This window comes from Leopardus geoffroyi, chromosome A2 (assembly GCF_018350155.1).
Source record: "Leopardus geoffroyi isolate Oge1 chromosome A2, O.geoffroyi_Oge1_pat1.0, whole genome shotgun sequence".
Lineage (NCBI taxonomy): Eukaryota > Metazoa > Chordata > Mammalia > Carnivora > Felidae > Leopardus > Leopardus geoffroyi.
Window position 1 is genome coordinate 39593620 of NC_059331.1, and position 12941 is coordinate 39606560.

A 12941-nucleotide genomic window follows, 5' to 3' on the forward strand; every position below is an offset into this window, starting at 1 on the left:
GTTTTCCTTTTTTGTTCTGATTCTGAAAATGCTGTTATTCAAATGCTGATACACCTTACAGTCAGTGCATCATGGCATTGAAGAAATACATTTGGAAAACTGCAAATTATATACTGGAGATGTGCACTGGTGTACTAAAGATTCTGATAAGTCCTGCAACAGACATGCCTACTTCACTTGGTTCAACTCCCAGGTGCCCAAACTTCTTTGCACACAGGTCTCTGATTTGTATCCACTTCCAACAGATTCCTTTTCTCTTTACTTAAAGCGGTTGGTTTCATTTGCTTGCCTCCAAGTCCCAGCCAATACAGAGACAATCTCAGTATATCAAAGAAGTAACATGGAAGGGCTTTGGTTGAAGGTGAGGTGGGGCTGGGGGCTAGGATTCATGGAATACAGTTGTGGCAAATGCTGTTTCAGATGACGCTCAGAAATTAGGTTTGGAAGAAACAGACCTTCGGGTGGACAGGAAGATGGGAGAGGAAGGAAGAATGTTTCTTGACACACCCGGGTCACCCCACCCCACCAGGTCCCTGGAGGACATCTTTGGAAAACCCCCAACCAACCCAACCCTTTCACCGAGAGCTGCCCAACCAGCCTCTGGCCGGAAGCAGGGCACCCATCTCCATCCGGGCTCCTGAAGGGCATAAAAGCACCATGGAAAAAGAACTTCTGGCCACCGTGACCAGAGTTGGGGGGCCAGGAAATGGGGATGCCCCCTCCATTTCTCACTTACCACTGGTTTAATGTCTGCTCTGTGCCAGTCAGTGTGCTTGGAGGTGCAGACTCGGCTGTGACAGGTGCAGCTTGCTTACGGGGGCCACCTTTTATGCGCCATCTCAGACCCTGGCCACCCACCTCTTTGTCCTGTCCAGAGCTGTGGCAACAAGCGGTGCCTTGCTTCAGCTGCATTGGGTATCTCTTGGTTTCTGCAGACCTTCCCTGCTGTGTGGCAGGTGCCCCCAGGATCCTGCTCGGCCGTGTGGCCCCTGGCAGACATTTAAGTGCAAACATTGAAGAGAAGCCCTAACCAAGTCAGGAACAAATGCTCCCCTCTTTTGTGTCTTGGGTGGAAGTGGGGGTGGGGATGGTGCTGTTGTGTGCTCCACAATGCTTCTCAGAGGGTCCCATGCCCACAGCATCACCGCAGTCAGAATTGACCTGCCTGGCTTGCCTGTTGGTCTCCCAAGTGTCCCCACACCCTTTCCGAAGAATCACTTCTTCAAAATAAACTATCTGCACCTAACTCTTTTCTTATCATCTGCACTTTAGGAGAACCACGGTAGGACTTTTTTCTTAATATTGTTTTGCATGTTTAGCAATTAAAATAGTATGTACTTGTAAAAAAACATTTTGTTTATTTTGAGAGAGAGAGAGAGAGAGAGCAAGCATTGGGTAGGAGCAGAGAGAGAGGGGAAAGAGAGAAACCCAAGCAGGCTCTAAACTGTCAGTGCAGAGCCTGATACAGGGCTCGAACCCACGAATCGTGAAATCATGACCTGAGCTGAAACCAAGAGTCGGATACTTAACCTACTGAGCCACTCAGGCGTCCCTGATAGTATGTCCTTCCAATAATTCCTTTGACCATCAGAGCAACCGAGAAGAGAAGAGGAAAAATGGAGCTCAGACAGGTCAGTTGACTTTCTAAATGTCACACAGCTAGAAAACAGCTGGAAAACAGCAAGACTCCCATATCTCAGCCCGAACTGCTGTCAGTAGAAGTGTCTGTTCAGGGTCTGAGCACCTCAACCCAGCCTCAAAGGTAAACCCTTTGAATTCCCTTAGGCTGGATTTTGAAGAACACTTGTGAATTAGCTAGAGGGAGATGGGCCAGACAGAGCGTGGGGACAAGATCTTGGACCGAGGGAACAGCAGGAGCAGAAGCCCAGAAGTGGGAGCCACTTATCAGGGTTTCCTCTGAACTGTAGGGAACATGGCTTGGAAGAAACATAAGGCCAAGGAGGCATGTGGGGTATTGGTGAGAATTGCATGAAAGATCACACGGACCTCGTAGACTAAGCATTCCGACTGCTGGTTGATGAACACAGGAGGCCATGGGGTGGTGGTGTAGGGAGAGGACGTAAGGCTTGCAGGAGAGAACTTCAGATCTGTGGGGTTTGCCCAGAATCAGCTGGTGCCTATCCAGAGCCTCCCCGCCTGGCACCCTGGGACAGCTTGTTTCCCTGAGGGCTCAGGGCTCCGTTCCTGACCAAGCTGCCCCTTGCATTGTCCTTGACTGTGTAAAAGAAAATGAAACGAGACAACCTGTTCTTTTTCTCTGGGAAGAGGTGCACCTCTCATGTGTAACTAATCAGGGCCAGTGGGGGGCTAGAAAAAAAAGGAGGGCACTCAGAGAAACCCAGACTCAGCAGTCTGTCAGAAGGCCACCTCAGCCCTCCTCAGCCGCTTCAAGCTGTGGTCAGCCCAGTTAACCACTGACGACCTCAGGCCTCGTCGGCACTGGGGATGAAGGACCACGGTTAACAAGTGACCTCACATGCCCATGTGTACACGGAAACCCCCGCAGAAACCAGTCTCTCGGCGGGCAGACGCCTCCTTCCTTGCTGGGGCAGCACGGACCAGCGGGAGCTCTCTCAACAGAGAGGTTTACGGGGTGTATCCAGAACTTCAACAACGCTCTAACATTGCTGCCATGTCCCTTCCAGGAACTTGTCCTAAGTAAAGAGTCAGACAAATATAGCAGATGCTTGTTCCAGCCTCATTTGTAGGAAGAGAAAATGAAGATCAACCTCGATGTCCAGCAGTTGGGGCTAGAGTAAATTATAGCATGTCCATTCAATAGAAAATAATGTAGTCATTGAACAAGTAGGAAGTATGTGGTAGATTGCAAAAATACCCACAATCATTCTCCTTTCTCTGTGCTTGCCCTTTGCAACACGACTCTGCAGCAACTCCCATCCCAGGAATGGGGTCTCTTTCGCACCCTCTGGCCACGTGACTCACTCTGGTCGACAGAATACAGAGAGAGGAGACAATGTGCCTATTCTGAGCTTAAGTCTTTAGAGACCTTAAGCTCTCCTGCCCTCTTGCTTGCCCCCCCCCCCCATTCTCTCCCTCTCTCCCAGTCCGTCCTCTCTGTTGGGAAAGCAGCCATCATGTGACCTGCCCAAGCATGTGCCCCTTATGGGACTTGGCCAACACACCAGTATATCTGCCGTGCCCCCACTCGTGTGGGTAAGGAATGGGGTCTTTGCCTGTGGTACAAGAAGGGTGTATGTAGTACATCACCCTGCATTGGCTACCGGAAGGGTCCTGTGGCCATGGGAGACTGACACACAGTACAGACACTGATCTTGTGCATCTCTTCTATATGCGAATTAAAACACATATGTTTTTTATTTTTTTGTTGTTGTTGTTTATTTGAGAGACACAGAGAGAGAGTGCCCGTGTGAGCAGGGAAGGGGCAGAGAGAGAGAAAGAGAGAATTCCAAGTAGGCTCTGCACTGCCAGTAGCTCACAAACCATCGGATCATGACCTGAGCCAAAACCAAGAGTCAGATGCTTAACCGACTGAGCCACCCAGGTGCCCCATGTTTTTTAAAACACATATGTATGTTGTTCTAACCAACACCTTGTATGTTGAGTCCCCCCTCGTGACTCTGAACCTCTAGCAGGTGCAGGGGGCCGGGCCTGGGTTCTCTTCTGGTGGTTGGTATTTCTGTGATCTTTGCTGTCCTCACCATCCGAATCTTTACTTGGGACAGGTAGCTGTGTCTTCCTACTCAGTATTCTCTCTCCATGTCTCAGAATCCTGCCACCACCATGTGCACAAGCTCAAGCCAGCTGTTGGAGGATGAGAGGCCACATGGGGGGAGCCCAGTTGTATCAACTGACGCCATCCCTAGACCAGCCTCCAACCAGCTGACCCTCCGACACGTGTGAGGCTGGCCAACTTCCACAGAACCCGCAGCAGCCATAGCTGATCGCAGACACATCAGTGCACCCGGCCAAGAAACCATGAAAACCATCTACCTGGTCTGATGACTTATAAGCAATAATAGTAAACACTAATTTTTATTTTTATTTATTTATAAAAACTTTTTTAACGTTTATTTATTTTTGAGAGAGACAGAGACAGCGCGAGAGCAGGGGAGGGGCAGAGGGAGGGGGAAACACAGAATCCAAAGCAGGCTCCAGGCCCTGAGCTGTCAACACAGAGCCCAACGCAAGGCTCGAACTCACAAGCCTTAAGATCATGACCTGAGCCGACGACGGACACGTAACCGACTGAGCCACCCAGGAGCCCCCATAAATACTAATTTTTAAAATCCAGCTGTTCCCAAAGGGTGGTCTGGTGACTACAGAAGGTCCCTGACCCTATTAAAGTCTCTACAAGGTCAAACCTCATTTTGTAATACTGTGAAGATGATACTTGCCTTTTTGCTCTGACTCATGAGCGTACAATGGAGTTTTTCAGAAGTCACATGGCATGTAATGACATCATTACTGTGATGGCTAGTGGAATATGTGCTTGCGTATTCTTGCCTTAAAAATTTTGTTTTCAGGCGTGCCTGGTTGGCTCAGTTGGTTAAGCGCCCGACTTCACCTCAGGTCATGATCTCACTGTTCTTGGGTTTGAGCCCCGCATCGGGCTCTGTGCTGACAGCTCAGAGCCTGGAGCCTGCTTAGATTCTATGTCTCCTTCTCTCGCTGCCCCTCCCCTGCTCATGCTTTGTCTCTCTCTGTCTCTCAAAAATAAATAAATGCCAAAAAAATTTTTTTAATAAATAAAAATTTTGTTTTCATTTCCAATATAGTGAATATTGATAGCTGTAGCTGGCAAAAGCGAAAGTTCTTTGAGGTATTTAATGATTTTAAAAGTGTAAAAATGTCTTGAAACCAAAAGTATGTGAGGACCACTGTGTTAAACCACGAGGTTTGAGGCTAAGTTATTAAGCAGGAATACATATTTGATACAGTGTAGAGGCATGTGATCAACATGGAATGAGGTTTATATCATTGGGTCTTTGAAAACACTGCAAGGGTGCCTCTTTTGTTTGAAAGCTTTCATACAAAAATATGCATATAACCAAAATGTTCATGGTGATCATCTTTTCTATAATTATCCATATTTTCTCATTTTTTGTAAGAAATTTATTGCTCATGTAAGAAAAAACAGCCTTAAAAACAAAACATGTGGGGATGCCTGAGTGGCTCAGTCGGTTAAGGGTCCGGTTCTGGCTCAGGTCATGATCTCATGGTCCGTGGGTTGAAGCCCCGTGTCGCGCTCTGGGCTGACAGCTCAGAGCCTGGAGCCTGCTTCGGATTCTGTCTCCCTCTCTCTCTGCCCCTCCCTTCCTTGCGCTCTGACTCTGTCTCTCAAAAAGAAATAAACATTAAAATAAAATAAAAACAACCACATATGAACAAACAAACAAAAAGACCCCAGACTCTTAAATCCAGAGGAGAAACTGGAGGTTCCCTGAGGGGGAGGGGCTGGGGGCTGGAGGAAAAAGATAAAGAGGATTAAGAGGTACAAACCTCCAGGTGTGCAATAAGTAAGTCACAGAGATGACAAGTAACAGCATAGGGAATATGGTCAATAATGTTGTAATAACACTGCATGGTGACAGATGGGGACTGCACTTAGCATGGTGAGCGCTGAGTAATGGATAGAATTGTCGAATCAATATGTTGTACACCTGAAACTAATATCACATTGTATGTCACACATACTTCAGTAATTAAAAAGAAAGTTAGCTTGTCCAAATAGTCTTTGTGTCGCTGTTGAGACATAGTAGACATACAGCATTATATTAGCTGTAAGTGTATAACCTAGCGATTGCATATCTGTACGTGCCTATGGTCTCTAGAAAGAAAAGACAGCACACTCTCTCTTTCGCTATGACCACGGCCCCTCCCATGGCAGGGTTTCGGTGGTCGGACGTGGGCGAGTTAGAGGACTGCCTTCTGCCACCCTTTTCACGCCCAGCCAGAGAATTCAGCAAAGGGACCCGGAGTTGCCACGTCTCCAACTTCCAGGGGCAGTCCGGTCAGACTTGTCTTGCTGCCCACTTTTCCAATAACAAATGAACATGCTAATTCCCAGGGGGAGAAGCCCACTCCAAGATGCCCCCAAACAAGAAATGAGCAAGAGCCATTTCATATTCCTGTGTGCACAAATCCTCCACAAGTTGACTGCATTCCCGCAGCGGTTGCCTAGGGAACACCAGTGACATAAAGGAGATGTGAGGACACACTAAATAACTTTAGCAACTATTTACATTTGGCAAATGCGGCCAGGGGCAGGGCCCTGTATGCCTCCCTGTGGAAAAGACAGAGAAGGAAGGAAACCCCCAGAAGGAATGGGAGCCAGCCAAGCAGGGCAGCAGATGTAGAATAAGTGAGGGAGGGGCGCTCTTAACTCTTTCGTGGCCCCTCCTTTAAGCGTGCTGGGGCCAGAGGTAAGCAACGGTGAGAGCCAGTAGGGTCCCAAAGCTTTGCGCGTTCAGGGCGATGTGACCAGAGGGCAGGAAACCCCAGAGAGGGGTGACCAGGGACTGGCTCCCCCTACTCACACCCTGCAGTGTCCCCCCCCCACCATCTTGCCCCCATTTCTACCACCTTGGGAGACAGATGGCAGGATGGGCTGTGAGGCTGCGGGGCTCCGCATCGCTGAGGTGGTTAATTGGGATCCTTTTCACCTGACAGGTGAGAAGTCTGAGAGAGCCACAGGGGGTCCGCTCTCTGTCAAACCAGCTCCTTCTCTCAACTGTCTCCTCTCATTAGAGCTGAGCCCTTCCCACAGAGCCCCAAGAGGGGAGGAGGGAAATGAGCGGAGCCATCCCCCCTGTGGCCTAGAAATTGGAGCGACTGTCACCGGGCTTGGCAGGGCTCCTTAGGTGAGGTCCTGCATGGCTCCCAAGAGCCCCGAGCTCCCCCTGTCTGGGTGGGACGGAGAAAGACCCAGAAAAGAGGCCAGCAGGGGCCCAGACGGAGCCTGGCTTTTCTCAACGCAAAGTTCTAGTCACATTGAATTATATCAGAAATGATTGACTCCTTTTTTCACCCCCCCCTTGCTTCCAGCCCCCTAGCCCTCTCCACTTTGACCACATCTGTGGGCTGCACTGAAACAGAGCCAACATAAACGAAAACAAAGCAAACCCTGGCAGCCGGTGAGGGCAGGGACGTCCCACCCACCTGGGCAGTCCACATGCGGGGACTGGACTGCCAAGGCGCACCTCCTGCTCATACAAGTGCTGTGTGGAGTCATTAAGGAGCCTGGGGTTGGGCAGGCCAGGGCGAGTGAAGAGTGCGCATACCCATGTGGGCTAATTGGAGAGGAAGAGAGAAGGACTCTCCCAAGTGAGCACTAAAACGTGTGCAGACTGAACGATCCTCTCGAGCAGGATGGCGGTCGGCTGGCAGTGTCCCACAATGTGGCTGCTATCATTTGTCTTCCAAATTGTTTCCCAGTCTGAATGGCTGCTGGACACTTTGGCCTCCATGGATGTATGCATAAAGACATGCCACTTAAACCATGTAGGATTTGTTTTTGTTTTTGTTTTTTATGGAAGTGTTCAGAGCTGGCAAAAGCAGAGGAGAGAGACAGACACTCTAGTAGGTTGTTGGTGAGGATGACAACTGGCTGACATTTCTGGAGGCCGGTGTGGGCTCCATGTGTCCATGCAGGAGACACAGTCACCACGGGGCTAGGAAGTCTAGGATTCTACAGCCTTGGATGTTTTCTCTGCATTGAAAATGCACTCTCACTGCTGGTGCTGGTGGAGTTGAAAAACCACCATTCTCCAGAGTCCCAAACCTCTACTGGTCCCAGCTCCTGGTGGCCAGCAAATCCCATCATCACCTGGGAGAAATAAATGGGATGTTCTGTGGGCTACACTCGCTTGGAAAGGTCACACCGCAAGGTGGCTTAAGCCCTCCGAGCATTAGTTTACAGAATGCTCCTCTTCAGGTGACAACTATGGTCCCTTGACTCCAGAAATGCCACCATGAACTGGGACAGGTGCTGGTATTAGTTACACAGTATCCAGTACCCAGAACCCCTTCTCTCCTTGATGTTTCTGCCCTGTGAGACATCTGGTTTACCATGCTACACTCTATCCCCTATGATGAGGTCCCTGAAACCAGACCACCGTCCGGCTATCTGAATTCGTTAGTCTTCTCACTGGATGTCAAACCCGAAGGTGGACCAGTTGGGAGGCTTAGATTTCTCAGAGGTCGTAAACAGACAACCCGCAAAAGTTCTCATCTAATTCTGGGCACTTGGTCATTGAAATTCTTGTTCTTACGCAGCCAAAACACCATTACATGAGCTTAGAACATGACAGGATTATGCAGACAAATGTATCAGCAATGCGCCCCTCTGGGAGGTGGGATTAAACTGATTTTCTGCCTTTTGCCTGTTTCCTTGCACTCTGAGGTACTTTATGCACTTCCAAGTGACTTTGAATCTATTATTCCGTGGCTGTAGGAGCTCAGATGCAAAAATGGCCCCAACTATCTCCCTCCTTGTATGCACATCCCTTTGCAATGTGACTTTGCAGCCTCTGCCGTTAAGAGATGGAGTCTGGTCCCCCACCCCTTGAATCGGGGTGAGGCTTGTCTCTTGCTTTGACCAAAAGAATTCGGCAGCAGGGACAAGGTAACTGGCCTAAGTCAAAGCTTCAAGAGGCTGTAGACTTTGGCTTTCTGTCTTGTATTCCACAGACCCCTGGGACTAGCCTGTTGAAGAATGACAGATCCGTGGAGAAAGACTAACTGTCTCAGCTGGGCCAGCCTACACTGGCAGCTGTCCCCTGGTGCGTGAGTTATCCAGCCCAAGCTGAAGAACTGCCTAGCTGAACCCAGCCCAAACTGCTGATTCTCAGAATCGTGAGCTTCTAAGCCACCGTCGTTATGGACCACTAGCTTTGGGTGGTGCTTTTTACGCAGCGAGAGCTGATACCGTGAGCTCCCAAACTAAGTGGGACAGGTATCATTTTAACCAGTTTGGAAATCAAAACAGGCTGGCACAGGACTGGATGTTTTATTCAAGGCCCCAAGGCCAAGTCGTGGTAGATTGAGAATTTGAACCCAGGTGTCCTGCCGGTTTATTTTCTCATGTGCATTTCCTCCAGCATGGTAAACGCGTGAGAGACTTCTGGACAGCAGCCCTTAAAAGTCCCTCCTGAGCAAGCCCGCTGCATTTTGGGCGCATCTGTCCGATATCACCTACTGCCACAACACCTCACCGCCCTGCCTTGCCTCCAACCCTCCACGGGCAGCACAGCCACACATCAACCATCAATAATCAGCCAGCTGGCAATGCCAGCTCGCAATCTGCAAGGCTCCCATCCGGCCGCCCTCTCTTCTGCAAGAGCAAAGGCAGCAGCCTGAAGAACATGAACATTTCTTTTGAGCCACACTGAATGGGATCAGTGGGTGGGCCTGTCCACTTGTCGGCGTCCGTTGGAGATCAAAGCCAACACAAGACGGAGCAGACCCAAGAGGAGGAAGGAGGGGAAAAGCCCCCTTCAACCCACTCCAAACCTGGCCAGGCCTTCTAAGGGGTGGATGTGGTAACAATCCAGATCGAAACGCCACCCCTCCCCAAGGAGCCCAGAGGAGAAAGGATGAGAAGGAAATAGAATGGTTGGGGGTGGAGGGTAGGAAGAGGAAGCAACCGAAAACACAAAGGAAGGAAGGAGGGCAATCGGAGGAAGAACTCCACCCTCTAGTAGCTTCAAAGCAGGCCTTCAGGGCAACAACAGGAGGGCGGGCGGCCCAGGAGGAGACAGCTGCACACAGGTCCTGGCTGGGCGCACTGGCACCCGCGGCTGCCAGCTGGAGGGAAAACAGGCAGGCCTGGCTACGGAAGGGAGAGGGCTGGTGCTTGTTTCTTTCCTCGGAAGAGCTGGAGAGAACAGAGCCCAGCCCCGTGAACCTGGCCAGGCCCAATTTCCTCCCACAAGGAGAATTCTTTCCTGTGCTTGGGAAACACACCTGGCTAGAATTCTCATGCCATGGGCCAGGAGCTCAGAGCTTTCTGCCCAGCGGATGGTCCCTAGGGGAAATAAAACGCTTGGCTGAAACAATACACTTTGATGTCAAAACGCGTTGGCAGGAGACAAGTAACAAGCACTAAATGCCTGCTCAATGTGCCATGAGTCAGTAGCACTCAGAGCACTAGTGACAGCAAGAATGGTAACAGTAATAATAATGGCCGCCATTTAATGAGCACGCACTAGGTGCCGGGCATGGTTTTATTGCCTCCTCACAACAACTCGATGGGTTTGGTGTGGGAGACCCCCTGGTCGTGCCCTCCACCTCCCGCCCTCACATACAACGAGGCCCAACATCCACCACCAGCTCCCACCGTCTCTGGGCCTCCTCACCAGTGGGATTCAGGTCTGGTCACCCGGTGTAGTCAGTTGCTTGATAACACACTTGGTGTGCCTGCCTCCCTGCCCTATCTCCCTTCCTTGTCCCCTACTAGTGGTTCCTGGGATAACCCATCCGAATAAACTCCCTGTGCTAGAATCCTTTCCCCAAGGTTGATTTCTGGGGAATCCAACATACAGGGGTGATAGCCCCATTTTACAGATGAGAAAACTATGGCTTAAAAGTTCCAGAGAACCTACCAGGGCGTGCCTGACTCAAAGTGCTTGTATGACTATTCTCTCCTACAAGCACTATAATTTGTGCTGAATCCTTCGGGAGCCAAGGAGACATCAGCTCAGGCCAGGAAACCCCGAAAGGGCGCCTTCCCCTGCCCCCCGCCCCCGAGAGCTGCTTCTGGCAGGTGGGTCTAGAGTCTCCTGAGGAGACTGGATCTCGGCCCCATTGGCTAAGAAGACACTGGGCCCCACTGGTTAAGAAGGCTTTGGCATCGGGAGACCTGAGTTTTCCTTCTGGAGGAGCCCAGTAGGAGTTCTATGGCCTGGGGCAAGTCCCTGAACCTCTCCAACACTCCGGTAAAGGAAGGCTACAGTGGCTGCCCCGTAAGGCGGCAACCAGCCTCAGTCTGCCCCTCACTTGTCCTCTTAAGCCTTCCCTCAGTCTTGTGTATAGTTGAGGTATGTTGTGTCAGGCGGATGGAATGAAAACATGAAGGTGATGCATTGGGCAGGGGTCCTGATTCAGGGTCAGAAATTCTCCTTCCTCTCTGGGCTTGTGTGTAATGTGGTTGATCTCAGCCCCTGAAGACATTTAAATAGTGACAGCACCGTAAAAACCAATCTGATGCCAGAGCACTCCATGGAGACTCCCGGGGCCCAATTAACTTTCCACATTAAGCCAGCCCCACAGGGGCTCCAGAAACGCCCAGCTTTTACAAAAGGCCTCCCAAGCTCGGAGGCCAGGGGTAGCTGGAGGCCCAGCTGTGGACCACTGCCCAAAATGCTGGAGACCACTTCTTAAGAAGAAGACATAGGTCAAAGAGCCCTGAAATGTGAAGGGACAGTTTTGGATACCAGACCAGTGGTTCTCCACCCATGGAGCGTGGCTCCCTGGAGTGTCTCAGACCCTTCGTTAGGGAGCTGCCTGTGCCAGAGACCTCCCATCTGCCCCTCCAGATCCACCCGCCATCTTCCACTCCACTCTGTCGGGAAGGCTGCCCCATAGAGAATGTATCCGCAGCCTCCTTTGCCCTCTGGCTTCCGATGAGTGCTGTCAAGACACTGGAGGGTGGAAGGATGGAAAGGTTGGGGAATTTATCCTCGTGCTGGGTCACCACAAGTTAGCAATGCCGTTCTAGCCCCAGCTACACTCCTCTGGCATGCTTTTCCATCTGGCAGCTCTCCCCAGCTGCAGGTAAAATCCCTTACTCCCTTGTCCTTGTAGCCTCGGGGTGCACCAGCTCCTGGCTGGTAGCCCTGGAGCACTGACCAAGCTCTTGATGTTTCCCTAAACCCTCCAGACACCTTGGTCAACGGTCCTCTTATTAAACTCTCTTCAATTAACCTGTGTGAGTGTGTCATCAGTTTCCTGCTGAGACCCAGACACAGCCACCAAATTTGTAACAGGGTGTCAGGTTTATTTTTACCACAACAAAGCTTAAAGACTGTCATCATGACGTGCGCCTGTTTCAACGCCCAGCTGAGCGGGTCATGCGGTACATCTGCTAAAAGGCCATTTGGCTGCAAATAATAGAAAACTGGGTTCACACTGGCTTAAACAGAGAGGGGGGTTATTTTCTCAGATAACAGAAAGGCTGGAGGTAGGCAGCTGCCGACATGGATTTTAACGATTTCTGGGCCAACCTCTATTATTCTCGCGGGCTTTGTCTTGTGACACAAGATGGCTGCTTCAGCTGCAGGCAACTCATCCATGCCCAGGCCAGGAATAAATTGGCCATCGGAAAAAGTCATCATCAGTTATTTCTGTGCAGGAAAGAGAAAGATTTCCCAAAGCCCCCTTCCCCACCCCAGCATATTCTCACTTACAGGTTGGATCTGTGTAGCCAATCTCCATAGCTGCAAGGGAGGCGAAGAGAGGAATTATCTGGAATTCTATTCTCCACACAGGGAGAGGGCAAGGGAAAAGGAGACTGGAAACTACATGAGGGTAAACTACATGAGGGTAAAAAAAAACCTACAGTGAGGTCTCCCAGGTGTACCAAAAAATAACATAGCTACAACTTGCAATGAAGAGCACTACTCCAGGTCAAGCTAGACTTACCATCTTCCATTTCCTGTGTTTACTCTGGAGCAAGTGAGACTTTTGCTGGTTGAGGCAATAAATGACCCTATTCAGCCAGCAACCTTGTCCCTTCAAGGATGCTACCAATAAACCCTGAGTATTTTTACAGTGTGGCCCTATCGGCCCACAAAAAGTTGGAGCAATTGATGTTTTCCCAGTACTCAGCATCAAATTCCAGGCTCCCCCCACAGCTGCATAACACAGAAGTTTGGAGCTAAGGGCAGAATCATCTGGATTGCCCATCTGAGGGACTGAAAATGGTATCAAAACTAGGTTCC